Genomic DNA, 19,816 nt, shown 5'->3' on the forward strand with positions numbered 1-19,816 from the left:
AATCCACCCTTAGTTTTTACAGTCACAGCTATTATTGGTTGTTATGGGAGTTATTCAAGTTTTAGTCCATAGTCTTAGCAAAACATGGGCACCAGGACTTCTCCTGCAGAAGAAGTCATAAAAAGAGTAGTCCAGCCATCCCTGCAGCAATAGATCCAATAGTCATTCCTGATGCTTTATGTTGTCCTGAATTGAATTCCTTCACAGGGATCCACAACTTTTCCAACGTTTCCATGGCTTTGTCCAGCCTGGTGTGTAAAATGAGGTGTTCTCAAAGTTTTGCTATACAGTCACTATGTACACACTCTTCACATAATTTTATAGAGGCATCTGGATCTATTGTTTGCTTGTTTGTTAATATATTACCCGTCTTTCTTCCAATAAGTTCAAAGCAAAGTATTTGCTCCTCCTCTTCCATATTCACCTAATCCATAAATCTACAAAGCTATAAATGTAAGTAACGGTCAAGTTGAGGAAGAGTGACTGGCCCAGTCAATTTCACAGGTTAGTCCTGCATATTAACTACTACACTGTGGGCACTTCCAGGCAGGCTCCAAAAACCGGGGCCTGTTAAGCATTTACTGGAGCCACACAAATGATGCCTCCGATAAAAGAGAATTAATTCGGAACAAGTCAGGTAAACCCTGCTTTGTCCCAAGTTAATTAAATACCCCATTAGACCTGGGCCTTCCTGAAAGGCCCAGGTCTAATGAGGTATGGAGCCCGGGGTGTGTGTGGCTGATTTTAAGGGCTTTTTTGAGGGGGGGGGGTGTAGGGTTGCCCCATGCCATCCCACAATGGAAGGGAGACACCAGAGAATTTTGATTGACTGGCTGGAGCCCATGAACAAATGCCTGAAGGGGCTTTGGGGAATTTCTATCCCTACATTAATAATTTGGGAGTCAGAGAGCAATGGCTTTGTACGTATGAGTCACAGTGTTTTCCTCAGAGCATTTAATTATGCATTAAGCCTATAAATGCTGGCCAAGGCTAATAGAGACAGTTCCCGAGTACAGATTTCTTCCTGTCAAGATAAATTGAAGATAGGGGCAAAGATGAGATAGGGAAGATAAGATATATAGGATCAGCAATACTATATTTCAGACATACATTCCTTATGCAAAGGTTGACGAGATCATAGTCATGTACACCATTGTTCTCAAGTCAGGGCTTCTGTTACATAAAACGATGGTTTATTCTAGAAATATAAGATTATTTAGGCAACAGTTTAGTTGCCTAGTATAACAGAAAAATTCTGTTACTGGGAGATGATAGACAAATGATAAATATCCATGAATCTCTGTCCCAAACTTGTCTTGCCTCACAGAGTTGTTATGAGGATAAAGTGAGGAGGAAGAGAAGAATGCATGCTGCCTTGAGCTCCTCAGAGGATGACAGGTTATAAATGTCATATAAACGAAGAAATTACACATTTGAGAAAAATTGCCCCAAAGGCATAGAGATTTAGGACAAGAATAATGAAGAAAAGTTTCGTTATGTTAGCTCTAAAAGAGAGAGAAGACCTTGAAGTTTCTCCACTTACAGTGATGTTTTCCTTATTTCGCATGTGCAGTCGCCATTAACGAAACAATAACAAAATTTCGTTAGTCTAGAGTTCTGAAATTTTTGCCAGTTAAACTTTGGAAACACTTTAGAAATGAACCGCCAGCACCCCCTAGTTTTATATGTACTGTACGTTAGAACCATTTTTTTTCTATGGATCGCACATGCCTACTAGCCACACTGTTCTCAGTTCTTGAAACTTAAGGATGCTACTCCAGAATCCTCTGCATTTTTGCCTATGAGAAGGCACAAAACTGCTTCACATTTTGTTAATATACCAACTGGTACAAAGGCCCAAATTGTATGCCTGGGTTTCCCCACCACCTGCCTCAACACCCACTTTCCTTTTCTGGTCCTTCTGAGCTATGCAGACAAGTCATTCTCATTACTTTTGGGATAGTCCATGTATACACCTTGTACACATAGGCTGAAGATAAATTTATATACAATAAATTTGAAAGCAGTGTTACTTTCTCAGCCTCCCATGTGGACTATTTTGGAATATTTTGGATTTCAGAATTCTGGATAAAGGATCCTCAACCTTTACAGAGATTGAACAGTCATATATATTCCTTATCAATGAGAGGTGTACAAAACTTTGAAATAAATCATAGTTTGAGTTCAGATATGGGATTATATTAGAGTGATTGAAGTGATAGGGATAGATTTTTCCTGAAAATGATATTTTATCACCCAGAGTGTCATTTTCCATTATTTCATAGACTACAATCCTAGATCTAGAAAGTTCTACTTCGTTAAGTTGCAAAATGTAATGTACATTAGGTAGATGAATGAACTATAGGTAACCAGTTAATACAACTGTTTGCTTCCAAGATCTTCCTAAATGTTGTTCTAAGGCACCTTATCAAAATGTGCTACTTACACCTATGTGAGCTCTTGATACTTTTCTGTTTGATAAAGATGTGTTTCTTTTACATTTTGGATGATCCAACTTACCAGTGAAACTTACTTGTGAAAGTCTAATTGCTTTCCTGTATAGGTGCATAGCTGTCATCAATTTCACCATATGCAGTTTGTAAGAGATGTGTCCTGTTAGTCATATCAGAGGTCCCAAAAGTGTTAACATGAAAAGGCTTTCTAAGGGTGCTTTGGTCTGTCTTGGTTATTAAATTTGCTAGCAACTTGCAAAACCTTTTAGGAGCTAGACACTCAGACTGAACCTGACATTACATTACTGAAAATGAGCAATCAGGTACATTTCACATTTTATGGGGTAAAATCATTATCGAAGGACCTTGTCAGCCTCTCCAAAGGGCACTGGGTACAGTCCTTTGCAGAACAACAAATGCACAATTGTTTCATTGTCTCTGAGATCTTTTGATTTTTATTTGAAAAGACTATTGTGATGTAGAATCCTTTGAATGCTGAACAGTCAGATCAAACTATTCCACTTGGGAAGACAAGAAGTGGCCTTATATGCAGTCACAACCATCTAACCTGAGTAGCCGTAGCTCTCTAGACTTCCTTAACCTTACTTAGAGATGTCTAGAAACAGAGCCATAGCCCTTTATTGCAAAGGAGGAACTCTATCAATGCACTATGATTTCATCTATGTTGCTGCTCCTGCTGCTGTTGTTGTTGTTGTTGTTGTTGTTGTTGTTGTTGTTGTTGTTGTTGTTATGTGCCTTCAAGTCATTTCTTGCTTAACGTGTTCCTAAGGTGAATTTATAATTGGATTTTCTGGGGCTGAAACTGTGACTCATACAAGGTCACCCAGTGGCTTTCTATGGCTGAATGAGGAATCGGACCTTGTTTTCTGGAGTTGTAGTCCAACACCCAAACCATTACAATCTGCTGGCCCTGAATTCATCTGTAACTATCTCCATTTGCAGTTGTTTGTATTAAATAGCCCCTAAAAGAGTGTAATAGTGAGTAGACCTAGTTTATTGTTTGAGAAGTGCATGAATATGCAGTTCTAATTGAAGTGAAATAATAAATAAGTTAATACTGTTAGATACAGGAGGAAAATATTTTAAAGGCTTAGAATGCTTGCCTCTGGAAGCCATTCAAGAAGAAGCTTTTTATTTATTTATTTATTTATTACAACATTTATATCCCGCCCTTCTCACCCAACAGGGGACTCAGGGTGGCTTACAATAAAACACACATATAAAACCTGTACAATACGCTACGGTATAAATCAGTTAAAAATTAACTTACATAAAACATTCATAAAACGCATTATAAAATACAGATAGGCGTGTTCAAGTTTTAAAGACTGGGTCTGTCAATTGAGTTCCAGCGTAATCCTTTTTAATCCTTTCCATTTTTCTCTGGCTTGTATTTTCTGCATATTAGGTTTCCCTATTGCCATAGGTAATTATTATTATTATTATTATTATTATTATTATTATTATTTATTCATTTCTATCCCACTTTTCTCCTGTGGGTGGGATTCAAAGAGGTGTACAACATATAAAATTCATACAAATACATTGAACAGCAATACATAATCAATTAAAACATAATATCCCGATTAAAATATCAAATTAAGATATCAAATAAAATAATTTTAAAACTTACAACAAGCACTTTATCTTAAAAATGATTGGAGAGGTGTAAAATGCAAATTTTAACTGCATTCTAATCTGCAATGTAATTCTAGAAGTTGTTGATCGGAATAATTTCCTTCAAACTACAAGAAAATCAAAATTCTCAAATATCCCTAATTATAGCACAGGATAGGTACATAACATTATCAAAGTTCAGTCATAAGGAACATTTGTCATCCTGAATACACTTTGAAAAGGTCAGTGCTATTTTGAAAAAGCATCTGTTGCTTGCTAGCCCTTGTATGACGTTGCTTCAGTGACTGTATACTCTGTATTATTTTAGCTTCTCTAAAGTGTGAATTCTAATTTGTTTACTATATAGCTTGGAAACTTATGGAAGGAGAAGAGGAAGGGGAAGGGGAAGCGAAGCAGAAGTGGAAGCGGAAGTGGAAGCAGAAGAAGAAAAGTAAGCTTATCCTCAAATCAGAAAGTAGCTACAGTACAATCCCCCAATACACAGAATGGATATCCATTTGGATATTTCATTTGCCCACACTCCATAAAATATTTTCCCTGGAAGAGTTTGTTGGTATCTCTAATTCCTCCAGTATGATTCCATGGCATGCTTCTGGCAGAAAGCAAAAATAAATAGTTTGCCATTAGTCCACAGTTTCATGTGTCAAACTGCATTGATTTCACGTGCACCCTGCAATACAGGCAATTTTGCTTTCTGAATATTCAGTGTGTACAAATTTTATTTCATGCAAAAAGAATATATATATATATATATATATATATATATATATTTACGATTGATGATGATAAATGGAAGCTCTTAAGTGTGCTCGCGATCCAGAGTCAACTGCAGAACAATAACATGCCACTCAGGTTTGCAGAACAAAAATGCAGGAACTTTACTAATTACAAGAGTTAAAAAAAAGACAGTAGTCCCTTTGATCGCATACAGAAGTCCACAGTCCTAAACAGTCCTTTCTCAGTCCACAAATCTGCTTCAGAGAAGAATACAGTTCTGGTTCTTCATCCTCTTTTCTCAGCAGCAAACAGGCCTCAAAATAGCAAGGCCTCTCCGAGTACACTGCTCTCTTTACCAGCAGTACTCAGTCAGCACTGAAATTTTTTTTGTCCAAACTGGTTCTGCAGCAACAGAACAGAAACAGTATCAAATCAATCCCCAGGTCTTTGCAGGCTCAGCCAATCAGATTCATGCACTTCATTTTCCAGTTAACACAAACAGCACAGTGCCTTTGCAAACCATGACATGTGTGTGTGTGTGTGTGCATGTGTGTGCATAACCTTCGGGCTATGTATATAAAGTATTCATGAAACATAAATGAATTTGACGTTTAGTCTTGGGCCCCAGCTCCATTATTCATATATGTTCAAATATAGGATTCCAAAAATTCAATAAATAAATAAATTGAAAATCTAAAACACTTCTGATCCCAAACATTTTGGTTAAGGGATATTTAACCTGCAGTTAGTTACAAACTCTGAAAAATTGCACACATTACTGATGAGTAAAAATTTTCTGTTCTTTTTTACTTCGTGTCACACTTCTGGAGAGTCAGTAAACTGCCTTTCCCCCCTCCAGAGTTTCTGTGGCACAACAAATAGGTGTTTCTTCAGCTTGCTACATGCAGTGAAAGAAATTAATAATAACTCACCAAAAGTATGTGTTTGATGTTTCCTATTTCCCTGTAGCCATTTTGCAGTCAGCATGCTTGACCTCCCACTCCAATGGGGCTTTTCCTGTGATGGACTATCAAACTGTGACAAGATTATACCTTTTAATGACATTATTGGAAGAAATAGAAACTGCAGGGAAGAGTATAAAAACTACATCACACCTCAATACAATGAAAGAGTATTAAGTGAAGATGTGACTTGTGAGTTAAACACCATCAAGTAAATGTTATGCTTCCACACATCTGCTTTCTGGTTAGAAGAGCATGCAGGGTAGTTGTGGCATTAGCTATACCTCCCCAAATGTACCATGTTAACGGCATGGCAGGATCTATCTCTTCAATCATGCACACAAAAAGTAAATCAACACTCTTAACATTGGTTGGTTTAACATTCTGTCCCAAAGGTACTCCATTTTCCACCAACTGACCCTGCTTTTTTTTAAAACCAGTCATGATTGAAATGTCCCTCTTCATGACTTTTGGAGATTTTCAGTCCTTATCACAAGGCAGTGGATTAATCTGATTTAGATTTATGTTAAGGAAAATTGGAGGATGCTCCAGAGTTTGGCTGAAACCCTGGAACTACCCTGCAGTTTGGGCGCAGTATGGACAGCATGACTGGGTCTGCTATGGACTGGTCCACTTCTAGATGGGCTGCCACCCCCCTTTCACTGTGTTCATCAGCACAGAGAAAAAGAGATAGAAAGGACCTATCCACCTCATCACATTGAGAGGTATCATTAGCAGTTTCGTTTTGCATTCTGCCTCTCCATCACATTCATACTCACACGTGAAAACTTAAGAGCTGGTAATATATTCATCTTACATTCATCACAAGGTCAGTATTACTTTTTTTGTTTTTAATCAGGAAAACAACAATATCTAAAAACCAAGAGATCCCTTGCCCTGCCCAAAATTAAAGGAGACTGACACCAGTTTAAAACCACTTCTCTCCATGGGATCCTATGATTCTGCATAGAACCCCATAGGACATTTCTCAATGTGATAAGGTGGACAGTCTCCATGATAATTATTGATGGACAACCACATAACTTCTGGTCATTGCAAATGGCCTGTGGTGATACCTCATCCCTTGTTGCTTGGGTGCCGCTCCTTGTGTCAGCACAGGACAGCTATGGTGGTCAGGAGTTCTGCCAGTGCCAATGGTGACAGGAATGGTAAGGCAATGGTCCAGTGGGGTTGAACCGATCTTGGCCCAGCTGGACTCCACCACCCTGGGTTGGGGATGTTGGGTGTAACATCCTCTGGGACCCGTCTAGAGTAAACTAAACAGCCACTGCAGATATACAATGTGTATGTGAGTCTTTCATTTTCCCTCATTGCATCCTGGACTTAATATTATGGGCAATTTTGACAAGAAGAATCAGATCAAGTTCTTTACCTACCCAATTTGAGAATTGTGAGGGTAGGGGGAGAGAAGAAGTTCATGTGTCCATTAATGCCATAAAGGTGGGATATCAGAAATGCAGTGGAAGGGTCCTATTGAAACTGAGACAGTATTGGAACAACAGTATAGGTAGCCATTAATAAGTTTTCCTATCAGTGAAAATAGGTGTTCCACTAACAATTGTACTGCAAAGCAATGAAGTCATATGAAAAATCCAAGCCAAACATGCTAATACAGTAGAGTCTCACTTATCCAAGCTAAACGGGCCGGCAGAAGCTTGGATAAGCGAATAACTTGGATAATAAGGAGGCATTAAGGAAAAGCCTATTAAACATCAAATTAGGTTATGATTTTACAAATTAAGCACCAAAACATCCTGTTATACAACAAATTGGACAGAAAAGGTAGTTCAATATGCAGTAATGTTATGATGTAATTACTGTATTTACGAATTTAGCACCAAAATATCATGATATATTGAAAACATTGACTACAAAAATGGCTTGGATTATCCAGAGGCTTGGATAAGCGAGGCTTGGATTAGTGAGACTCTACTGTATTCTGATGTAGTTACAGAAAGCAGTGATATGATACAGACACAGGGCCCATTCTCATCCTCATTTGCTCTTTCACGAATTTGCAGCACTTTATCAGCTACCTCGTGTTTACAAAATTCACATGGTGCACTTTACCCAGTCTGTTTTTATAATCCTTTCAGTGTTTAAATCATGTCTTATTAAGTTTGCTATTTTATCTTTATACTAGCTTGGAGACCCGGCGATGCCCGGGTCATTTGAGAAAGGCATTGTTTGCCTGTGTTCCAAGTGTAGCCTATATCCAATGTCAGCTGGGTTCAGTGGGTGCGGGTGAGCTCCAACTCCCATATGCAAGTCCCATCGTCCAGTGTCCATTCCCCTCCAAACAGAGCTAGTATGTAGAATAGGTCATGAGGGCTCCATGTACCATGTTTGGTCTTGATCAGTCATTTGTGTGGGTCGCGGTGCTCTCAGGAAGTGAGTGAAGGTATTGGAAGTCCCATCGTCCATGGTCCATCATCCTCCAAACTGCACCTGGGTGTAGAGTGAGTCATGGGTGTTCTCTGTTTGAAGTTTGGTGTTGATGAGACATTGATGGGGGTGACAGTGGTCTCAGGAAGTGAATGAATATACTGCAAGTCCCATCATCCAAGGTCCAAGCTCTTTCAAATCTCACCAAGATGTAGATTGGGCCATGGTGGCTCTATGTGCCAAGTTTGGTCTTGATCAGTCATTGGTGGGGGTCACAGTAGTCCCAGGAAGTGACTGAAGATATTGTAAGTCCCCTCATCCACGGTCCCTCTTCCCCCAAACTGCACCAGGATGTAAAGTGGGTTACCCTGCACCTGCGTGTCAAGTTTGATACAGTTTTGTCATTCATGGGCATCACAGTGGTTTGTGGGAGGTGAATTGGATGAATGTACTGCAAATCCCATAATCCTTGGTCCACCCTCCGTCAAACTGCTGCAGCATGTGAAGTGTGTCATTTGGGATATGTGTGCCTGGTTTGGTTCAGTTGTGTGATTTATGGCAGTTGCTGTGGTCTCAAGAAGTGAGGGAAGGTACTGCAAATTCCATCATCCTTGGTCCATCCTGCCCCAATATACATCAGGATGTAAAGGGGTCGACAGGAGTTCTGTGTGCCAAGTTTGGTCCATTTCTATCATTGGTGGGCATTGCAGTAGTCTGTGGGAGTTAAAGTGTTTGAAAGTACTGCAAATCCCATCATCTGTGGTCCATCCTCCCCCAAATGGCAGCAGGTCATAAACTGCATCGTGGGGATGAAGTGTGCCAAGTTTGGTGCAGATCCGTCATTCCTGTTGGTCTCAGTGGCCTGGGATAGTGGCGGCCAATCAAAACGCGAGCACATATTCCGCCAGGCCAATCAAAACGCTGATACATACTCCGATTTCACTTTTATTATATATATAGATATAGATGTAATTTGTAAATTTTATATTGTGCATGTTTTTTTCTACATTTCATGTGTTTTATATTGCTATTGTTTTTATCTGGGCTTGACTCCATGTAAGCCGCCCCGAGTCCCTTTGGAGAGATGGAGGCGGGGTATAAAAATAAAGATGCTATTATTATTATTATTATTATTATTATTATTATTATTATTATTATTATTATTATTATTATTATTATATGTTAGGAGTAGGAGTATTTAGCAATGAGATGTTTTGGAGGACTTTATCACAAGTATTTTGAATATGAAACACTCTAGGCTGTACATTCCATGAACATGGCAACATGTTTTTGAATTGAAATGACATTATCCTTCAGAAAGGAATGGCAGATTAACTGTGGCTTGTTATTTGGCTTCTTAACTAAGCATTTCATCTACAATTGGATTCGCTTGTTGTGGAATCCAATATTTTGCAAGACTTTCATGCTGATTCCTCAAGGTCAAAACACAGAGAATGAAGATTAATGATTTCAATAAGCTTGCCACTTTCTGGAAAATCTTATAAAAAAGAGAGAGGGTGCTGTTCACTTTCAGAGATAAGACCAAAGGTGTCAGCTGATGATCAGCTTGACACTTCTTTTCTTGATTAGGATTGCTTCTCTAGCACATCCACAATTGAGATCTGAAATCTTTCAGCATAACAAGTAAAAAACATGCCATAACTTTATTTAGCCTTTTATGGAAGACTCCAGCAGGTTCCTTTTTAACCCATATAGCAGCTACACATTATAGAAGCACTGCAGGGGGATTGTTGTGCCCCATAAAGACCCTCACTATTTACCCCTGGTTAAGCCCTTTTTAGTTAAAGGGATTAATATTTTGTGTACAGTTTGTGTGTGTGTGTGTGTGGGGGGGGAAGGCTAGACAGCCTCTTCGCATTTGAAGCCTCCGTCGCCTTCCCCTTTAAGAATTCCCTTGGGGATGGAGCATCAGGCAAGACACTTCTGGTTCTTGGAAGAGTCAACCTTTTCATGAATGGAAGATGAAGAGAGAGGAAGGACAGAAGGTCTACAAAATAGCACGTCCAGTCGGAGCTGTATTCAAGTTCAGTCAGAGTTAAATATTGAGACCATCTTAGAGACAGTTGAACATCATACAAGAAAAAGACAATAAGAAGAAATAAAGATTCAAGAGCCTCAGTTTGGCCAGAACTGTGTCTATCTCTCAAAGACTTTACCTCTCCTCATAAAGCCTTTGTAGTGAGACTCAGGAGGAGAGAAAGTCTAAAATTCTTTTGTTTGATTCAACTATATAGTCTCCAATCTGTTCCCTGCTCAGCCAGTTCATCTTCCAAGTAGTTAAGATAGCAAGGGGACAGAACAAGGATAGTCTTCGCATAGTAGAAATAACCTTGGGTGATTGTAGAGCTGGACTAATCTACTTGGTCCTTTCCCCTTTTTCAGAATCTGCATGAATGTGTGTGCTTAAGACTGTATGGTTGAGTGGCAATTGGGTTTGGTTGGCGTGAGAGAGACCAAGATTAATATAATAACACAAACATGAACCTAGTGAGGTGACTGTACCCTCTCACATTAACCACAATCACAGGGATGGTAGTAGGTTAATCGGAGGAGGTTTTTGTTATTGTGGCCTCTTTGGAGGAAGGAATTCCTACTAGTAATACGGAAAACATGTTTATGTCTGGAGTATTAGCATTAAAATGTTCCTGGCATCACTTGTTGGAAATCTTGTTAGTTATAAAGACTGAAAAAGACATTTGCTGAAAGACAAATATACACAGTCCTAGCACAAAACTTGTAGAATCAACATTCTAGATAATGTTTGGTTATCTGTGAGATATATTTCTTTTTCCTTTCTTTTTCAAACTGGAAATCTTTCCCTCTAGAATGTTACCCCTTTGTTATCATTTTGGAGTCAGGTAGATGCTGTTTTAAAACCAAATCAGCTTTTGTTCATTTCCGACTACAGATTGTCTTTATGAACTGGTGGCGGTTATTTATTTATTTTGTCAGAAGCGAATTGAGAATAGTCATAATTGATAGAAAAAAACACAAATAAAGTTTAAAACTTGGCATTGTATTAAATGTCCTTTGACATTTGGAGTGCCTCTGGTGTTGCTTTGAGAAAGTCCTCAATTGTGCATGTGGCAGGGCTCAGGCTGCATTGTAGTAAGTGGTCTGTGGCTTGCATGTCATGGACTCAACTTTGTGGCCCCATTTCTTAAGGTTAGCTTTATTAAAATTTAAAATTTATTTTAATGGTTTTAGTTTATTTCATGCTCTCTTAAACTCTTGGTTAAAAGTGAGAAAATGTGTTTGAAGGTTTGCACAACTTCTGTACTAAAATCTCAAGAATAAAAGGGATATTTGGAAGGTAGAACTGATGAATTACAAATCTGTCTTCCACTTTTATTATGTCCTTGCCTAGACATTTGTTTGGCAATGAATAGATGTTGTTTCACAGTCTTAGTTCAATCATGTTAAGCATATGTAAACTTCAGAAGAAGAAAAGCCACAGCTTGATGGTTGTTTATTGAGATTTTTAATCAAATGAATAAGAGTGTAAAAATGAGAAGGAGGTAGAAATGGGTTTGGTGAAGAATTAGTTAATAGCAAGTGTATTTGTGTATTCCAATGTTAAAATACATTAACTTGATAAAACAAACAGATGTTGAAATGGGCTTAATTTGGTAATTGATCATGTTTTGCTGCTAGGCAATGGAGCTCATGGCTTACATCAGCAATTTTTAAAGCACGTCTATTTGCTTTTGTGATGGGAAAGTGCTATGCGTTGGTAGCTGAGTACAAGATCCTGTTTTTCCTCAAACCTAGTGAAAAAGGCTTTTAAAGAAAATGCTGATATGTGTTTAATGATAATTGCCAACTATGGCAGGAAGCAGAATGGAAAAACAGCCACGCATACATGATAGTGTTAGAATGGCTAGTAATCTGTTGCTTGTTTAACATTGTAATATTAAAATGTCAGATAACTACTTTGACTGTCCAAAATAAAAAATTGTGGTTTCAATTTTTTTTGCAAGGGAAGTTTGCAAGGTATTGCCATATGTGTATTTTTATTCATCACCATGTTCATTTCATGTATATTCATTCAAAAAATAACGCCCTCACTTTAAGAAAAGGATAATTTGCTCCTTTTTCCCCTTTTGTTTCAAAAAGCTTTAAGGTTTTGTCCATAAATTATAACATGGGATTTACTCTCTTGTGACTGACAAAAATAAATAAATTAAATGCGTTGTTGCAGAACTTTTAATTTTCTTTCCATTGTCTTCATTGAATTCTAGCAAAGAGAATTCTACCATTGAAAGAGACCTCATGGTCCATCAAGATGACTCTCTTCCTCAGTGCAAAATCTCCAACAAAATAATTCTTCATTGGGTAACTATCCAACCTCTTCTTAAGGTGTTCAGAGATGGAGGAGCCCACAACCTATCTAAGCAATTGGTACCATAAGAAAATAGTAGATATTTTGATTATTTATTTATTCATTTCATGTCAAAATCATTGCATAATAAATAAGTTTAAAAGTGATAAAATAAAGGAATCACAAACAGCTAAATAGTTTTGGACCAAAAGCGGGCAACAGCAATCGCATTGTCCGTAGCTTTAAACAATTCCTCCTCCGTGCATGAGGCAGGGCATTGTGGGCAAGCATACATATGAGGAGTTGTTTGTTCAGCTCCAAAGTCACACAAGGTGGAGGATTCCTCCAGGTAGTGACACAGAAAGAGCCTCCTCGAAGACTGAGTAAATCCAGTCGGGCGTCCCCTGGGCAACGTTTCTTGTAAACGGCTGATCTTTCCAACCCAAAAGCATTGCATTTCTTTTAAACATTTTGATTATGATTAGGTGGGCTCAAATAGCTGGGAGGACCAAAATGTAAGGTGCTATTTCCAGTGGATACTTACTGTAGGTCTTACACTTCTGACTAGAAAAGTGACTGCCTTATGAGAATGGGCAGAGGATTTCTATTAAGTATTGTCGAAGGCTTTCATGGCTGGAATCACTGGGTTGCTGTGAGTCTTTCGGGCTATATGACCATATTCCAGAAGCTTTCTCTCCTGACATTTCACTCACATTTGTGGCAGGCATCCTCAGAGGTTGTGAGGATGCCTGCCACAAATGTGAGCGAAGCATCAGGAAGGAAAGCTTCTGGAACATGGCCATACAGCCCGAAAAATTCACAGCAACCCATTTCTATTAAGTTTGCAGAATGAAAACCAAAGAGAGAATCTCTGCTGATGTGTTGTCGAAGGCTTTCATGGCTGGGATCATAGAGTTGTTGTATGTTTTCCGGGCTCACAACCTCACAACCTCTGAGGATGCCTGCCATAGATGTGGGCGAAACGTCAGGAGAGAATACTTCTGGAACATGGCCATACAGCCCAGAAAACATACAACAACTTTCTCCTGATGACTTTCAAAGGAGCAGCAGATTCAGGATTCCAAACTGTTCTTAAAAGGAGCATTAAATTGGGTGAATTCATGTGGACAAGATTTTCAAGAACACAAATCTCAATGATTGTATATCATCTCTAATATCAAATTATTGCACAATTATTACACTATGATTCCACTTTAACTATCATGGCAATAACCTGCCTCTTTTCCACTGCCTTTCACTTTGCCATACATTATTGTCTTGTCCATCAGTCTCATGCTGGCAGAAAGGCAGGATATAAATGAAATAAATGATCAAAATAAAATACATACATTTCCATTGTGTCACACCATCTCATCATATGCCCGAAGTTTAACATCCTCTGGTTAATTCAATCTTCCTTTTTTTCTTATTTTCTTCCACTTTATAGAACACTATTGTCTTTTCCAAAGATTCACACCATCTCATGAAAATATCCAAAATATGACTCAATTCATCTTGACTTCTAGAGCCATGTCATCTTATTTTCCAGGATTTGCAGTTGCTCTAATACCCATTTATTTGTGATTAATGGTATATGTAGAATTCTCTTTCAGGACCATGTTTCAAATGAATGGACTTTCATCTTATCACCTTTTTTGCTGATAATAAAAATGACCAATTACTTATACATTAGAGTGAAAGCAAAGATTGTGTAATATGTTTATTATCCCATTTAGAACATCACGAAATGCTGAATGAGTTTGAGGGTCAGTATGTAATACAAAAACAAAAGAATAAGTGGGTGAGTGGATGGAGAGTTCATGACCAGTTCCAGACAAAGCAGATTTAGGACTTCTGCATTATAGTGTGGAAAATTTTTTCCCTTCTCCTTCCTTAACATCCTACCTAAAGATGTTAAAAGCTTAGTGGCAGGGCCGGCCCCACTAATGAGGCACCTGACGCCGCCGCCTCGGGCGCAGGCCCGGGGGGGCGCCGTCAGGCTGGGCGGGAGGCGGGGCACCGCCCTGACGGTGCCCCGCCTCCCGCCCAGTGCGCCCTGGCCCGTCTGGCCTGCAAGAAAAGGCCAGACGGGCGAGCGGGAGTAGCGTGGGAGGCGGGGCCAGCTCTGACGCCGCTCCCCCCCCCCGCCCAGCGTGCCTTGGCCCTGCCTCCCACGCAGCGTGGGAGGCGGGGCCAAGGCACGCTGGGCGGGGGGGGGGGAGCGGCGTCAGAGCTGGCTCCGCCTCCCACGCTACCCCCGCTCGCCCGTCTGGCCATTTCTAGCAGGCCAGAGTTAAGCGGAGGTTCCTCCAGGCCGCAATCGCGGCCTGGAGGAACCTCCGCTTAACTCTGGCCTGCTAGAAATGGCCAGACGGGCGAGCGGGGGTAGCGTGGGAGGCGGGGCCAGCTCTGGCCCCGCCCCCCGCCCAGCGTGCCCTGGCCCCGCCTCCCACGTTGCGTGGGAGGCAGGGCCAAGGCACGCTGGGCGGGGGGGGGAGCGGCGTCAGAGCTGGCCCCGCCTCCCACGCTACCCCCGCTCGCCCGTCTGGCCATTTCTAGCAGGCCAGAGTTAAGCGGAGGTTCCTCCAGGCCGCAATCGCGGCCTGGAGGAACCTCCGCTTAACTCTGGCCTGCTAGAAATGGCCAGACGGGCGAGCGGGGGTAGCGTGGGAGGCGGGGCCAGCTCTGGCCCCGCCCCCCCGCCCAGCGTGCCCTGGCCCCGCCTCCCACGTTGCGTGGGAGGCGGGGCCAGGGCACGCTGGGCGGGGGGGCGGGGCCAACTCTGGCCCCGCCCCCCTCACTATTCACCCTGGCCCCACCTCCCACGCAGCGTGGGAGGCGGGGCCAGGGCACGCTGGGCGGGGCCAGGGCGCCGGTGGCGGGGGCGCTTTTCAGCACCCCCGCTTCACATCAAAAAATATCTCCGGCCGGCCCTGCTTAGTGGCTACTTCATAACGCTGTAATTCGGCTTGATGCATTTCACTTATGATAGTGGTAATAATATCACCTAGCACTGATGCTTCAAAGGTGCATTATCACAGGAGCCACAGGACAAGACTTTGGGTTAGAGGTGTAAATGCATCTCTTTCAAGTTTTACAGATAACAGCTCTCCCTCATCCAGAGTGCTGAGGATATTAGAGGAGTATTTCCTTGGCCTGATGTTATTATTTCAATGAATAATGCCTTCTCTCATTCAAAGTGGCTGTGTTTGATGAGTCTATTTAAAAAAAGAATAATGGAGTCAATGGCAGGTTAGAAGATCAATTTTCATTGGGAAAAGAGTGTCAAGAGTAAGGAAGTATGGACGACACAGCAAACAAGATAGACATGCTGGATTTCGTTTCACAAAACCACAAGTCGAACACTTCCCAAGTGTCTAGGACTGTGTGATGTATTTTCGGATGATGCGTGCAGATCCCAGCAGGGTGGCCTTTTGCAGTTGGCAGATCGTAATTTTGTCAATGTCTATTGTTTCCAAATGCCGGCTGAGATCTTTTGGCACGGCACCCAATGTGCCCATCACCACCGGGACCACCTGCACTGGTTTCTGCCAGAGTCTTTGAAGTTCAATCTTGAGGTCCTGATAGCGGCTGAGTTTTTACTGTTGTTTTTCATCAATGCGACTGTCACCTGGGATGGCGACATCAATTATCCAAACCTTGTTCTTTTCCACAACTGTGATATCTGGTGTGTTGTGTTCCAGAACTTTGTCAGTCTGGATTCGGAAGTCCCACAGTATCTTTGCGTGTTCATTTTCCACGACCTTTCCTGGTTTGTGATCCCACCAGTTCTTTGCTGCTGGCAGGTGGTACTTGATGCATAAGTTCCAATGGATCATTTGGGCCACACAGTTGTGCCTCTGTTTGTAGTCTGTCTGTGCAATTTTCTTACAGCAGCTGAGGAGATGATCAATGGTTTCGTCAGCTTCCTTGCACAGTCTGCATTTTGGGTCATCAGCTGATTTTTCAATCTTGGCCTTAATTGCATTTGTTCTGATGGCTTGCTCCTGGGCTGCAAGGATCAGGCCTTCTGTCTCCTTCTTCAGGGTCCCATTCGTGAGCCAGAGCCAGGTCTTCTCCTTGTCAGCTTTTCCTTCAATTTTGTCAAGGAACTTTCCATGCAATGTTTTGTTGTGCCAGCTGTCAGCTCTAGTTTGTAGTGTGGCTTTCTTGTACTGGTTTTTTGTCTGCTGTGCTTTGAGGAGTTTCTGATTTTTGACTTCAATCAAAGCAGGTTCTTCACTTTGCTTTACATATTCTGCCAGGGCATGTTCTTCTTCTTTGACTGCTTGTTTTACTTGTAAGAGTCCTCTGCCCCCTGATCTTCTAGGCAGATATAGCCGGTCAACATCACTGCGAGGATGCAGTGAGTGATGAATGGTCATGAGTTTTCTTGTTTTTCTGTCCAAATTGTCCAGTTCATCTGTGTCCAGTTTATAATGCCAGCAGTATATCTTATTATTATTATTATTATTATTATTATTATTATTATTATTATTATTACAAAGGCTAGATGGCCATCTGTTGTGGCTGTTTGATTTTGTTTTTCCTGCATGGCAGAAGGGATTTAGACTTGATGGCCTCTGAGGGTCTTCCACTGAAATACGATTAAGTTTATGTTGTCTAGAATTGTTCTTTGTTTTAAATATTGTATTTTTAAAAGATTGCTCTGTATGAATTAGTTCACACAAACACTTTCTATCTATCCGCCACTGGCCCGGCCCATGCCTTATATATACATTATATATAATATAATAATATGTAATATAATGTATAAATATTTCTTGGAGCTCTGCAAGAAACTTTTGCTTCAAAAAGGGCTCCAAGACTGAAAAAGGTTTGAGAGCCCCTGTTTTAGAAAGTAGCCCCAGGTGCTGAAGCCTATTCCCAAATAGGTTCAGCACCTTAGAATCATAGAATCATAGAATAGTAGAGTTGGAAGAGACATCATGGGCCATCCAGTCCAACCCCCTGCCAAGAAGCAGGAAATCGCATTCAAAGCACCCCTGACAGATGGCCATCCGGCCTCTGCTTAAAAGCCTCCAAAGAAGTCCTTGGATAGTCCCTTGAAGTTTGGATAACTTCACTGCACTGCCATTATACAGTATCTAATGTTTGCCCCAAAATCAGTTGTACTCTAAAGAGTTTAAGCTGGTGCTCAAATGACACAGAAGCGACTGAATTTTTAGTAGCTGTAGATAGAAAAGAGGATTCCAGGAAACATGGCTCTTTAAATCCCTGCCTCACAAGTTGCTTTTTTAAATGTCCATCGCCTCCTTTTCATTTCCACATATCTGACAGAGGATCTGAGATATGTGTGTGTGTGCGCGTGTATGTAGGGTAGTTGTATGAATAATTTGAGAGCATCTTCATGAAGATTGTTGTCATGGTAACTACCTCTTTTCCTTATCTATGCAAAATATTAGACTGTACTTCTTACAGGGTAACTCATCTCAGAAATAGGGGAATAGAGTAGAAAGCATTGCCTTGATGAATTAAGAAGTCCATCTAAATACCATGCTGATGGCCAATATTTTGGAGCCTACAGCATTCGTTTGGCTCGGCTTTTCAGCTTATTCCCTTTAGTTTTCTTTGTTGTATTGCTTTGCCAGTTGCTGCAATCCAGACTAATGTGTAATTATTATCTGAGGCATTTCAGGCAACAGAAGACATGCCTTCAATTAATCAAAAGCATCATACATATTTTCCTCTCCACTGATAATGTGTTTAGCACTTGTTTCTAATCATTTGTTAATACATAGTCTTTATATTGCTGCTGGAGCCATTTAATTAATGTGCACAGAGATATGCTTCAGGCCTCATCATTACAGGATTTTGATACACAGAAAATCCCAGCAACATGAGGACTAAAGCATGATAATTCATGCCAAACCATTTTATATTTAGCATTTATAATGCAATACATGCAAAATATATACAGTGCTACTTCTGATGGACCACTCAGAATTGTATCTTCTTTATATCCTAATATTGAACCACAGACAGTTGTTTTGGGGCTCGGTAAAAAAAATACTGCTTTTAGTTTATATAGCCCCAAATGGCATAGGACAGGGTGAGTAGTAGTTGGAGACTAGTAGGGAAGACTGACCTCCTCACAAGATCTCGAGGGTCATGTCCCTGCAAATGTATACCCTACAAGCCTTGGGGCATGTCTTCTTATTAATCCTGCCCAATCATTAAGTCCAACAAATAGAAATTCTCTTAAAGATGCATCTTAACTGGCATAGTTCTATTCCTATTTATTTATTTATTGCATTTATATACTGCTTTTCTCATCCCTGGGGGGACTCAAAACGGTTCACATCGAGTAAATGGCAAAAATTCAATGCCTTACATACAATAAAAATCTTTCAATCTTTCACCTTTCTCCGGAACTGCTCCCAAATTGTAGAATGCACTTTTTCAAACCACTGCCAGTCCCACCAGTTTCTTCTGTGTGCATATTTGACTGTTTTGAACTGTTTTAATTGTATTTTAATGTTTTTAAACTTTTGTTTTCTATATTGTTATATTTTATTTAAACTTACTGTATATACTTGTCTGTTAGTTGACCTCATGTATAAGTTGAAGGCAGGTTTTGGGGCCAAGATTATGGATTGTAGTATGACCCATGGATAAGTCCAGGGTTACTCCGAAGTGCCACCACTGTCAGGGGGGAGGGAATGGTCCATGCCCATTGTCACTGCTACCAATTTCCTGCTCAGCCATTTGAAAAGGTCAGAGGCAGTACTGCAATAAAGTATGTGTGTGCGTGCAATTATGTTTATTTAAATTGTCCTGAGACAGATTAAGGATATTATCCTACTTTGGGGGGCGGAGCATCATATATCCGTGATAGAAAGCAAATAGTATAGTTTCTCAGATTCTATCACATGTTGTTTTTTCTTGCCTTTCCCCCCTGTCAGGAGCAGCTCAGGACTTCATGGCTGCCTTGACAGCCATGGGTCTGTCCCAAATGGTATCTGGCCTCACCCATAGCACTGGGCACACATTAGATCTGGTCTTCTGTTGGGACGAGATGATGGTGACGGTATTGTGGAGGAACTCTCTGCTTGTCATGAACTGATCACTGGTCAGATTTAGACTCATTGGGGTCTAAACCTCTGCAGGAGTGGAGAACCGATTAGAATCCCCAGGAGGCTTATGGATCCAGATGGAATCCTAATGGCTCTTGGGGATCTTCCTGCCTCTTTGTTAGGTGATTCTGTTGAAGCTCTGGAAGATCTCTGGAACACGGAGGCGGCCAAGGCAGTTGA

At 40.7% G+C, this 19,816-nt stretch overlaps 1 long non-coding RNA gene across 1 annotated transcript in view; it reads left to right on the forward strand.

The window, feature by feature from the left end:
- LOC134292882 (uncharacterized) overlaps nt 1–19,816 on the forward strand; it is a 124,965-nt gene that overhangs the window by 7,818 nt on the left and 97,331 nt on the right. Inside the window, exon 2 of the long non-coding RNA XR_009999992.1 lies at nt 4,459–4,542. This is a non-coding gene — a long non-coding RNA (uncharacterized LOC134292882). The remainder of the gene's footprint in view (nt 1–4,458; nt 4,543–19,816) is intronic.

The sequence above is a fragment of the Anolis carolinensis genome, chromosome 1 (genome assembly GCF_035594765.1).
Source record: "Anolis carolinensis isolate JA03-04 chromosome 1, rAnoCar3.1.pri, whole genome shotgun sequence".
Lineage (NCBI taxonomy): Eukaryota > Metazoa > Chordata > Lepidosauria > Squamata > Dactyloidae > Anolis > Anolis carolinensis.